Source organism: Atta cephalotes (genome assembly GCF_000143395.1).
Source record: "Atta cephalotes unplaced genomic scaffold scaffold00017, whole genome shotgun sequence".
Classification (NCBI taxonomy): domain Eukaryota; kingdom Metazoa; phylum Arthropoda; class Insecta; order Hymenoptera; family Formicidae; genus Atta; species Atta cephalotes.
The window spans coordinates 4203460-4215527 of record NW_012130081.1 but is presented as its reverse complement, the minus strand read 5'-3'; the positions used below and the strand labels follow the sequence as shown (position 1 = coordinate 4215527).

General features: G+C 34.3%; 1 pseudogene; it reads left to right on the top strand.

Annotated features, from left to right (window-relative positions):
* Positions 1–10828, top strand: part of LOC105618547 — a 52978-nt pseudogene extending 42150 nt beyond the window's left edge.
* Positions 10829–12068: the final 1240 nt, after the last annotated feature.

The following is a 12068-nucleotide window of genomic DNA, read 5'->3' as shown; positions in this document are numbered from 1 at the left end:
ACACACACACACACACACACACACACACACACACACACACACACACACACACACACACACACACACACACACACACACACACACACACACACACACACACACACACACACACACACACACACACACACACACACACACACACACACACACACACACATACAATGAAGAGAAAATGCATTGAAATGCGAACATGCTATATATATAACTGAAAGCTGTACTTAAAATTTATCTAAATATTATTAGGCACCAATATCTAACCTCGATCGTATATTTGGCATTTTCATACTTAATTAAATACTTGATTTATTCAATATACCGATTAGAAATTTATTCAAGGAATTTAACAGGTCTTAATCAGGTTGATCTTATTTCGTTATCAAGTCCTGATAAGGTAAGTTCATCGGGTTATCATCCTGATCAATCATGTAACGCAGTACAGTAGTCGAAGCATCATCGGATCTTGATGAGGACTTGATAAAGTTCTTATCAGAACCTGATAAAGTCTTTATCAAGACCTGATAATGAAATAAGATCAACCTAGCTAGGACCTGTTAAAATCACTGGATAAATTTCTAAGTCGGGAATTGTCCAAATGCTATTAATTTAACATTGGAATTTATATTCCAAAAGAAGCAAAAAACATATATTTCAGAGGTCCAGGTTGTCATATTCTGAAAGCACTTTATAATCTCTAGGAGATTATTCAAATCGACTTGCATACGTCTTCTTATAGAATTGTGGATGTTTTCTTCTTACGAGTAACTCGTCCATCTCGTGGTAGCATATTAGAAATCAACCATACTCAAACCTAACGAAAATCTTCTTAGATATAGCTTATTCAGGATTATTTTAGGTCAATCAAACCAAGTCCTTATAACATATAAGATTAACCTGACACAAATTCTAATCGGGATCATTAATTTAATACTTTAATTAATATTATAATTTTTTATATTTAAATAAACGTTTCATACATTTATTTCTACTTTGTAGATAAATCTTTTTAAGATACTTGCATTTGTGTTATATACCTCATACATGTCTCTGGTCATTTTGGATCAGTTTGCTGTACGCGCGTACAATCTATGATCGTTCTCGATGAAGTGACAAGTCTCACGAAGCAAGGAAGACGATAAAAATTTGCCTGCGCCGGGCTTCTCTCCATCCTGTCCGACTACTCGTGCGTCCCACGCGCTTTGGTCGTCGACGTGCGACCGTGCTCGCCCGAGGGGATGCAAAATTATAAAATACCGGCGAACGACCTGTGGCAATTGCGGAGATATCGACAAGTCGGCAGCGTAGAGTGTGCAAAAATCGCGGGCCGTTTAGCTCAGTTGCGGCGATTAAGCCCGACGTATAATTGGCGGCTTAACGTCGCCATACGCATCCATACAATTTTCCGTGCCCACGTGTCCCACGCTTTGAATCGCGCTCGGAAGGTTGGCGAGTTTAAGCTACCGCACAATGGAAAAGGGATTATCCCTTTTGCGGGAATACTCTAACTCCCCTCTTGCGTCATGAATGATGTATAATAATGCTTCCAATTGATGGTAAATTCAATGTTAAAGAGCATCCGAGATGACCGCGTCAGTTGCGCGGTTATGATAATCAGGTCGGATGAAAAACTTGATTGTTATTACTAACAGGTTTTATACTCTTACCTAACAAGGAAAACGATCGAAATATCATTTCCGGTTATTTTCAACTCTTGCATATGCAAATATTTCCGGGATATGCTGAAAATGCGCATATCCCATTTTGTTCTGTCTACTTAATGATCTATGGCTCATAAAGTTTGCGGTGAGAAGTTATTTCAGTTTCCTTAAATGTCGACAGTTGAAAAATGAAAAAGTTGATTCATTGTTTGTGTTTAAATAGTCTGTACGCCGTTTTTATTTCTGCATTAACATAATAATTTTTATTACGCTAATGCAGAATAAAATTTATTATTACAATTTTTAAAAATCTTAGATTTTATTGTTATCGTCAATCTTTTTCTTTGGCTTTGCATTTCCTGCGACTTGGAAATTCATTTATCAAGAAAATTATATATCTCGCTTATTTTGCTCTTGAGCAATAAACGTGGCCTCCAAATAGAAGTGCACTTAAGCTGCTTTCTTGCATTTACGAAATTACAGTTGTTACATCGTTGCAAACATTAACTGCGTTTCGTGACATAAATTCAACTTGCTTGTTTTTCTCTTGAAAGTAGAGTGGTAAGTTGAAAGTAGAGCGCAACGGGGTGCCAGCGACCTGTCGTTGCAATGCTTTATACTCCTGTTTTACCGAAAGTAGCAACACGCCGTTGGCTGCACCGCAGATGCATGCAAGAACCGGGCAAGAACAACGTCATCGTTCGACAGAAAAACCGGTCGATTTCGGACCTCTGATGTACGCGATCATACGCGTCGCCGCATGCATTTGCGATGCAATCAGGTCGGCTTTCACTTAAGTACTCACGGCTCACATTAAGCGGATTATCATTGATTGTTAGGAATACGTCATCGTGATAAAATAAGCAGATTGTTCACGTAAAAAAAAACGGAAATGTATCAAGAATTGCATTTTTTCCCGCGGTCGCTTTACTTTCTGACTTTCATGAACACGTTCTAATTTACCACGATCTTGAAAAAGATCTTGATGTTTCACGCGGCAAAGAAATTCGCACGATTTCTCCTGATAGCACTGATTCTCGGCTTTAGTAATCCTATATGTGCTCCTCATTATTATCCACTTTTAAAAGATTGTCTTTGATCATTTTAATTTAAGGCTTTTTAAGACTTTCTACTTTTCTTATTTTATCTTATATGTTTCGTATTATAAACTTGTGCTTTATTTCCTTTACAACTTTATAATTTAAATTTTATACATATTTTTTTTGTTTATTATAACGTTTGGAAATAAGTAAATTTTGTATATAAAATGTCGAAATATATTTACCTTAATAAAATACATTATAAAATACAATATATACATTTTACTTACAAGAAATGCAGATAATACAGAAGAGAATAAAATAAAAATCAGTTTATTGTTTTACATAAGATCGATTATCAAATTTATTTATTATATATATTTATATATATTATATATATTTATTATATATATTTATCGATTATCAAATTAGTTAGAAAGTAATAATTTCAATTTTTATTTAAAAATTAATATAACTACACATTTTTTTTCTTCTGAAATTTTACCGTATATTTATTTTTCCTATTCCAGATAGTTTATTTTTTAAAATAAAATAATATACGATACTTTCCACGAGCGACGCATATGACCTGTGTTTGCATTACCTTTTTGCATAATCCGATTGTGTTTTTGCATCACGAAGTGCGATAAAAATTCAGATAAGATGGAACGCGACGCATTAAGTGAGTAGGAGAGAAAGGGGGAATCGAGAAGGGTATCACGAAAAAAATCGCTGCAAGATCGGATGCCATACGAAGGAAGAGAAGGATGAGAAGAGGCAGCGGGGTATTTTGCTCTGCTTCTTTTTCTTCGCATACGAAGACACGAGGGATCGACAAGTGCGGCCGTACGTGGTACGCGATAACGATCGATCGCCCATACTTCGTTTCTTCCGTCCCGTCTCGCGCCACCTCACCCGCGCGAGGTCCACGATTCTTCGCGCAAACGGTATCGAATTTCATGTGTGTACCTAGGAATGCGGGACCGTGTAACTCTATACGTCGGTCACGCACGGAGGAATCGTTTCGCGTTGCAGGATTGGGCCGGGAGCGTGCGTCTCGTATTATGCGTGCGTACCGCGATGATCGAAGACGGATTTACGAAGCAATGGAATGAATCTTCCATTGCCAGTAACAAGCTTCATATCCGGCCGCTACGCGAGCAGACTTCTTAATCTTTCCTCAGAAAGCGGAGAGAAAATCGAAAGTCGTGGTCGTCTATTCCCCCCCCCCCCCCGACCATGCGATCCAATTTTCAACTTATCAGCAAATCGTACATGCAACTTTATTTGATTAGAGATTGGATTAGAGACTAGATATCGTTTATACATACATATATTATTTGTGAATGATATATTTATTTTACATATCTATCATAAACTATATTTGCTCGCTGAAAAAATTCAATTATTTTGAGAAGTGAAAATTGTCATTTTTTTAACACCAAAATAAAGCAAATTTTGAAAGAAAAATAAATAAATCAATTCAATTTTTGATCGGAAAAGTATTTATTTTATATTACGAAAATATGAAATAATGTTAATACAAAGAAATTAGTTATTGTAAATTACTACGCAATAAATTAACAATATATTAAAGTTACGATTTTATTAAGAAATACAAGATGTAAGATTAAATTAAATTTTGCAAGTCTTATATAGAATTTATTGTAATGAGATTATATCGTGTTATAATAATGGCGAGTGCAGGATACTACGAGATAGTCTGAAGTCTGCCCTTGGGTTCGTAGTGCATTTTTATGGGATTGCAGCTCAGACGTTGGATGCACATCGTGGTCTTACAACGATGAATGTGCACTGGATAGAAAGCTCGACGGTCGCTTCGCCTATACCCATTCTTCTTATGCATTCCGCAGGCATACGTTTGTGAAGAAAGGCGCGCCGCGATACGCTATGAAAATTATCAATCGATGAAAAAGCCGCTGTACATCCGGCTTTATTCAGAATTCAGTTTTGCTTCATATTAAATTCTTACGATCCGTTGTATTAATATTAATTTGTTCATCATTATTAATTTCTAAGTTTAGTTTCAACTTCAATTTCGCAAATAATAATATTTAACGTCCCTTATTTTTTTGTTTGTATAAAAAACTTAGTACAGACGTGAACGAAATCTGTAAGGAACTATTTAAAAAAAGACGTTTAATTTAAAGACTCATCTTATATTTACAGACACGGCGTTCAGAGATTTAAAAAAGTTCTAAAAACTCGCTCTTTGATTGCACTTGCTCCTGGTCCTTTCGAAGCTCGTTTTTTACGTGGGATAATTTTGAGGGTGGTGATCGAGCCGTGACCATTGCGAGGGAAAAGTTGTCTAGAAGAAGGATAGTGCCATCGCGATTCCATTTCGATTGCGTTACTTTTCGCACTCCTCGCATTTTCCGTCTCGCTTCGGTAACCACCTCTTGTTTTACACACCAAAAATCACAAAACTTTTATCGACGCCTCATTGTCGCGAATATATATTTGTTTATTTCATAAATTTATTAAAAGATCTTTTTTAATATTCTTTCAGGTTTTTGATAACGAGATAAAAAATATTCTTACTTAATTTTATCACAATTTAATGAAACAATATTAAAATTATATTAATAATTCTCCTTTCTTGAATGAAATAAGATTGACTTATTGAAACAAGAGTTTAACACATATAAATTTATATATTTTTACGTTTAAAATAAATCTTAATGTTATAATGCACAATGCTGACGCCATAGTGTTTAGCATGAAATTGATGTCTTTTTTTTAGATTATTTTATTCTAGAAATTAATATTCTTTATTTAAAAGTAAAATATTTCCTTGTTAAAAATATAAATATAATAGTATAATGGCTCAATAATTTAAAAACAAGTTAAAGGCAAAAGGAAAGGCGAGCCAACAATTTTTGATCTGATTAGTAATAAGGTTCATAAATTTTAGAAAACAAAAAAAAAGAGGGCTGCGAGTCATTATTATATAAAAACAAAACAAGATAATGAAAAATGTACAAAAAACAATAAAAGAAACGAAAAGTTCTTCTCTTTTAAGTTAAAAATTTTAATAAAGAATGCTAGAAATAAACGTTTCGATCGCGATCGGATCATTCTTAATATTAAAAACATAATAAATGACAGTCGGAAAAAAAAAACAAAAACATAATACAATATATTTCGCTCTCTAAGGCAAACGTTAATAACGTAAAAATTATCGTAATGTTCACAGTTATAATATATAAGAAAAGAATGTGCGAATAGCTACTTGCAGTCAGTCATTAAAATGCTTATAGTGTCAATTTTGGTAAAAAGAATGAATATCCTTTGATTACAAATGAAGAGAACGCAAATATGAGCATGATCCTAAATCCTAATGATAGAAAAATGTATAATATAAGTGAAAATATAGCGCAAGATTGAAATAATATAACTGGATATAAATTACAATATAACTAAATTATAACGCTAGAAAATGGTATAAATCATTAAAGACTCGCATACAATGTAATATGTGAGATAATACTTAGCAAAATTAGTGAGAGTTAAGATTGCAAAAATTTTTATCTCTATATTAACTGAAAAATTGTTTATTTTAGATATAATAACAGTTAAAATAAATATGCATGATATCTTTAATGTGACATACCTTAAGTCAAAAGTTGAAATAAAAGGAGTTTCGGATACAAATAGTACGTTAAACTTAGAGACAATGCGAAAAGAAACAAAAATATCTTGTCTCCTCCGATGTTCAAGACAAAATGGAATCACAAAAATGACATTCAAAGGAAGGAAGGCAAGGGATAGTTGGAAAGTGGTGGGAAGAGAAAAATAAGAGGGGATAGAAATATGAATGAAACCATGGAAGGAATAATAAAGATAAGAAGGAATTAAGAAGGAGAAAGATTGAATAATAGATAGATAGGATTCAGGCAAAAATTCTGTATTGTTTTGTCTATTTAAACCTTGTTTTTCTCTTTTTATGTATATCATTTCAGATATCAATCTCTTATTATATGAAGATTCACTGCCCAATATCTTCACTTCATTTCATCTGAAATTGTAATTGAGATTTATACGGTGGTCAGAAACTTATGGAGAATTCGTTTTTTTATTGATATCCGATGTACGTATCCTCGTACTCAATTTTCTTTTGGTTTGACCATCATAACTAGCATCACATGAGATCCTATAGATCACATTTTGATTTAGACAGCAACTTGTCCTTTCTAACTTGTCCTTTCCTCTCTTAATAAAACTTTTCAAGGTAATGGAAAATACTAATTTACAGTGAAATATGTTGGATATAAATGAGAAACTTTCGGGAATAGATTTAATATAAGGAACTGTAAAAAATTTTTCTTTGATTTGTGGATTGTGTGTAGTTTATTATGTATGTGAAATTTTAATCGGTTTTCAATTGTGGAAAAAATAAAAGGGAGAGGATAGTCATTATTGAGAAAAATATGAATAGCTTCAACTAGATTGTTATGTTGAAACCGAAGATATGCTAACAGAAATATTTTATCAACGAAACTGATAATATTATGCCTCTTTTATGACAAAGAGAATGATTGGAAATTCAGAAACTTTTCCGAAAATGTAGTTTTATGATATGTATCGAAAATAATTCTTTTTATTATTAATAATCAAGGTAGTCAAGAAAATTTAATCTATTGTCATTGCCAATCTCCATGGTAAATTGTAACCTTGTATATAAAGAATTAAAAATAATAAGAGTGTCGTCAATGTATTCAGATGGAAATGCGAGAACGATGTCATCGACATATCTGTAGTAAAATAATGGATGTACTTGTAAATTCGAGATGGCAATTTCTTCCAAATTACTATGTCAACAATGATAGGAGATAATGGAATCCATTGGAGTATCAAAAATTTGTTTGTAAAACTTATTGTTAAAGATAAAAAAAGAATTTACTCATTCAATATAAATAGACAATGCGATGAGAGAAATTTCCTTGTTAATAATAAATATAGTGATTTCTGAATCAGTCTTATTTTATGATAGATCGAAGAATGATGTTTTGGATCCGGAAATATTTTTTATATTTGTACGCTAAATATTATTTTTTTTAAATCGTACATATACATACATATTCAATTAACTTTATATATGACAAAATGACGAGATTTTTTTTAATTATAATGACACATTTTAATAATTTATTAGAAATTGGCAAGAAAGAGTTATTGTACTTTGAATTTTATCAGTGAATTGCCGGAAAAGATCATTTTTTTTACGGTCAATTATCCTGATCCTAATCATTATAACAATCGCGATGTTTCTGTTGACCGCGAGCTACATTTTGCATTAAAATACGAATTGTACTTCCTTCAATGATAAATACTTCCACTTACAAAGCAAAGTGACTTTCCTTGGAAGTCGGTCTTCTTCATTCGCGCGGGAGCACTTTATATTGCCAAGCTATTGTAGGAAACGTATGAGACGCATTCTCGGCGTCAGTAGAATGCGAATAAATTCATTCGCGTGAGCATTTAATGCTCGGAATCGTGCTTCCTTTTTTTCACAGTAAAATTAAAGTGCCTATTACCGTCAACGATTGCCGTGTGAGCCATGTCATTTCGCGAAACAGCGCACGCGATACAAACAGTCTCGTCAGGCTAGATGAATGGAACGGTCAAGAGAGGAAAGTCGTTTGTCGGAAGGAGGAACAGGTGTAGAAAGAGGAGGAGGTAGAAAAGAGAATGAGGCGTAGAAAGCAGGAGGCGGCACGTTAGAGCGCGTGGACTGCGTTCGATGTGTGTTATTGTGTCGTATTAATTATGAGCGACGTAAGGCGGCGATTAAGCCGACAGAAACCAGAGGCGACGATTTAGCCAATGTATTCGCACGCACGCGTTTGTTAAGATTGAACGATAACGGCATTCCCCTGGCGCGATAATATATCACGTTTTATTATTAGTTACTCTTAAAAAGGCCGCGCGATCGTTCATATACGTCGTGTTAATTTTACGGTCTTTAAGAAACGAAAGAAAAATATCATCCGGCTGCTGATTGACTTTTTCAACCGTAAAAGTGAAAGATGCCATCGCTAATGTTATAGAAATTTAAAAAAAAAACGGTATTTTACAGACACGTACGTAGAGATACTTTTTAACGAAATCCGACAAGTCGCTTTTTACAGGTACATAATGATCGCGTTCAGCTATTGGATGACTAAAAGAATATACCAATACTACGAGTGTTCACGGATGCGCTCCGCAATAATTGAGTTTGCTGAACGAGATCAACTTTCAGTTAATGGAGTTCGCTTCTGATTATAATTAAATCAAGATTAGATAATCAAGAATTAAATTTTACACATATCAGAATAAAATTTAATTTCTCTTGTCTCATTCCCCGCCGGACTTGCGATCTAATCATATTCTGCATTACCAGTAATGCATGCTCCTGTCTATAGGCAACCCGACTTACTGAGTATATTATAATGGAAATTATTATTTATTTAATCCAAATCGTACTATCTTTAATTTTTATGAAATGAAATCTAAGTATGCGTATATCCTATTGAAGGATCTTCCTATTCCAATCCAAATGGTTTAAATTCCTCTTAAAAGAAATTATTATATCACAATTCATTCAAAGACATATAACTTATCGATAATAGACTCATGTCTATTAATTCTTCTCGGATCCATTCCTTAAAACATAAAACTATTTGACTAATCATTCATAATCATCATGAATTATGACGTCATCTATGCTCGATTTCAGAAGTAGGCTTGGTAAGATCGCAACAAAGCTTTCAAATATTTTTCATATTCACGTCGAGGTTGAATCCCAGGAATGACGAATAATGATCGCACGTCCTTATGAGGAAGATAATTCCAGAGGATCGAGAATTATGGCAAAATAAAACGGTACAGAGATCCCGCCCTGTGTCGAGTGTACACAGTACATACACATCCGCCGATAAATTCGTATTAATTCGGATAAGAATGAAGCGGCCGTCCCAGCAATTTATCCATAAGAGCTTACTCGCTCGCTCGCTCGCGCGATTGAGAAGTGGGAGGATAAGGTAGACCGTAATCTACACCTTCGCTATGCGAAATCGTTTCTCGATGTTACGTCTCGTTCTTCCTACGAAAATACCTTGACTTGAAGGTGAAACGATCGATCGCATATACGAATTTCGTGCTATCATCCACACTCACCGCGGATTATTATTGCTCGTTAGTCCTTTTTCTCCCTTTTTAGATACTACGTTTCCGCTTCCACTTCGATGTGGATACAGTTTCCCCTTCATTCTACTGTGCGACACCTTTTCCTCTCCTTTCTCAGCGCACAAATTCTCATCGGTTTTTCTTCGACTTTGACTGGAATGGGAAGGAAAAGGGTGTATGAGTAAAGGGTCGGCGAGTTCGACTGATTCAAAGCGGAAAGTGAGTTTCCACAAGAATCCACGTTTCTCTCTCTGCCCTTTTTTTTCTTCCTTTTTCACACGCCGTGCGAAAGTACGGTGCCATAGGCGCAGCATGTTTCTCGAACTTTGTATTCGATTCTAAATATCCGAGAGATATTATTCCTTTTTATAGTTAGTTGTTTTGTATAAATCTTTTTTTTTAGCCAGCATTCTAAATTTGTATTTAATTTCGTTAGTTATTTCTTATCGGTTACTATTTATCATACTTATATCTTATTATATTATTTTATATTTTGTGGCTTACAATATTTATTCTAACTTAAAATTAGACATTTTTATACATTGCTTCTTTATATATATCTTTATATCTCCTTTATGAATCTTTAGTTTTTTACCTTTATTTCTTCTAGATGTATACATATTTAGAGGTATCGAAAATAAAGTACGCCTATGAAGCGGAAACGCACGTGTACATTTCCAGGCGTACCGGAGGCCGACACTCAGCCTTCAGGATAAGTTCGTTATAGGGACTACCCCGCTGTCTTCTCCAAGACACTCCCGAAGGACGGAGGGTCCTTCGGAACTTCGCAAGACCTTCGCGGCCCCGAACTCCGCGCTTCTCTTCTTGACTGTCTGTCGTCTAATTTCCAGGCTTCGACGGCTGTTTAATTTCGAAAATTTACGAGCCCTTCGCTTCTTCTTGCACATTAAGGATGTGGTGTGGAGTAATGAAGCATAATTGATGTGACTTCAATGCGTCAAACACATGATGTTAATGTAGAATTGTTAATTACTATGTTAGCATTAATGATTTAAATCGCTATTGTTTATTTTATTTTAGGTATCAAACATGAACGTAGATTTTATGTATTTAAAAACTGGATTCTATATTCCTTACACTTTTTTATTTTAACAAAGCTTTAAATCTTTCGAAATTTTTAAGATAAATCGGCGAGTCGTAAGCACAAATATTGCATGTATCTATATTTTTTGTCATGTCTAGATTTATCTGCTATCTTGTAAAGGATTAATTCTTTCTTTCCATTTTAATGACGAGATACGTTTGAATTAGATAAATAAAGCAAACTTAGTTTTGATCTCACATACAGTTGAATTTTTTTCCAAAAGTCAATTCAAATGATTTTGATTAGGTGGAATTTAACTCAGTAGTACCTCAATTTTTATCTTAATCATAAATGAATTACTCTGAATATTTTTCCCTCTTATTCTAGTCAAGCGAAAGCGTATTTTACAAAGGGTAGGCCAAACGAATTAATTTAGGTGCGCTTGAGCGTTTCGAAAGAAAATACAGCTCTCCATCGACACGCGATGGGCATCGATGCGGCGGGGATGAATCGACACTTAGATTATTCGCATCTTACCTTTTTGCTAAACTATTATCTTTTTCTCTTTTTCTATCTCCTCCTTTCCCTCTGCTCTTCTCGATACAGTCTTTCGCAGGGACGACGACTCGTCGGGCAAAAAACGTGGCCGATCAAGCGACCAGCATCGACTGGTCTGGAACAACTTTGCTCCTGAGATCGCTCGACTTCAAGAATTCCGATTCCCAGGATCGTCATGTCCAGGAAATAAGCGTTAAATCAATCGCAACGCCGTGACCGATGAGAACAATTTCTAAATTCACTAAATAACTCTGAGATCATCCATGACTATAATTTAGATCGATAGTTACTACTCGTCAATTCTTCATCCTTTTTATATTCTTTTTAAGAAACGTTAAGTTCTTCCAAGAAAAAAAAGGAAAGAATTTTTTTTTAATTAAAATGAACAATCGAAACAAATCATTTTCTTTATATGTTTGTATGAATTAAAAAAATTAAAATGCGCATACTTCGTTTCAATGATAATTGTGCTATAAATAAACATGTTAACATAATCCTATATAAAATATGACCGAAATTGAGGACACGAACTGGCAGCGAAAGGCTCAATTAGGACGTTGTCGAATTGCTTTTGAG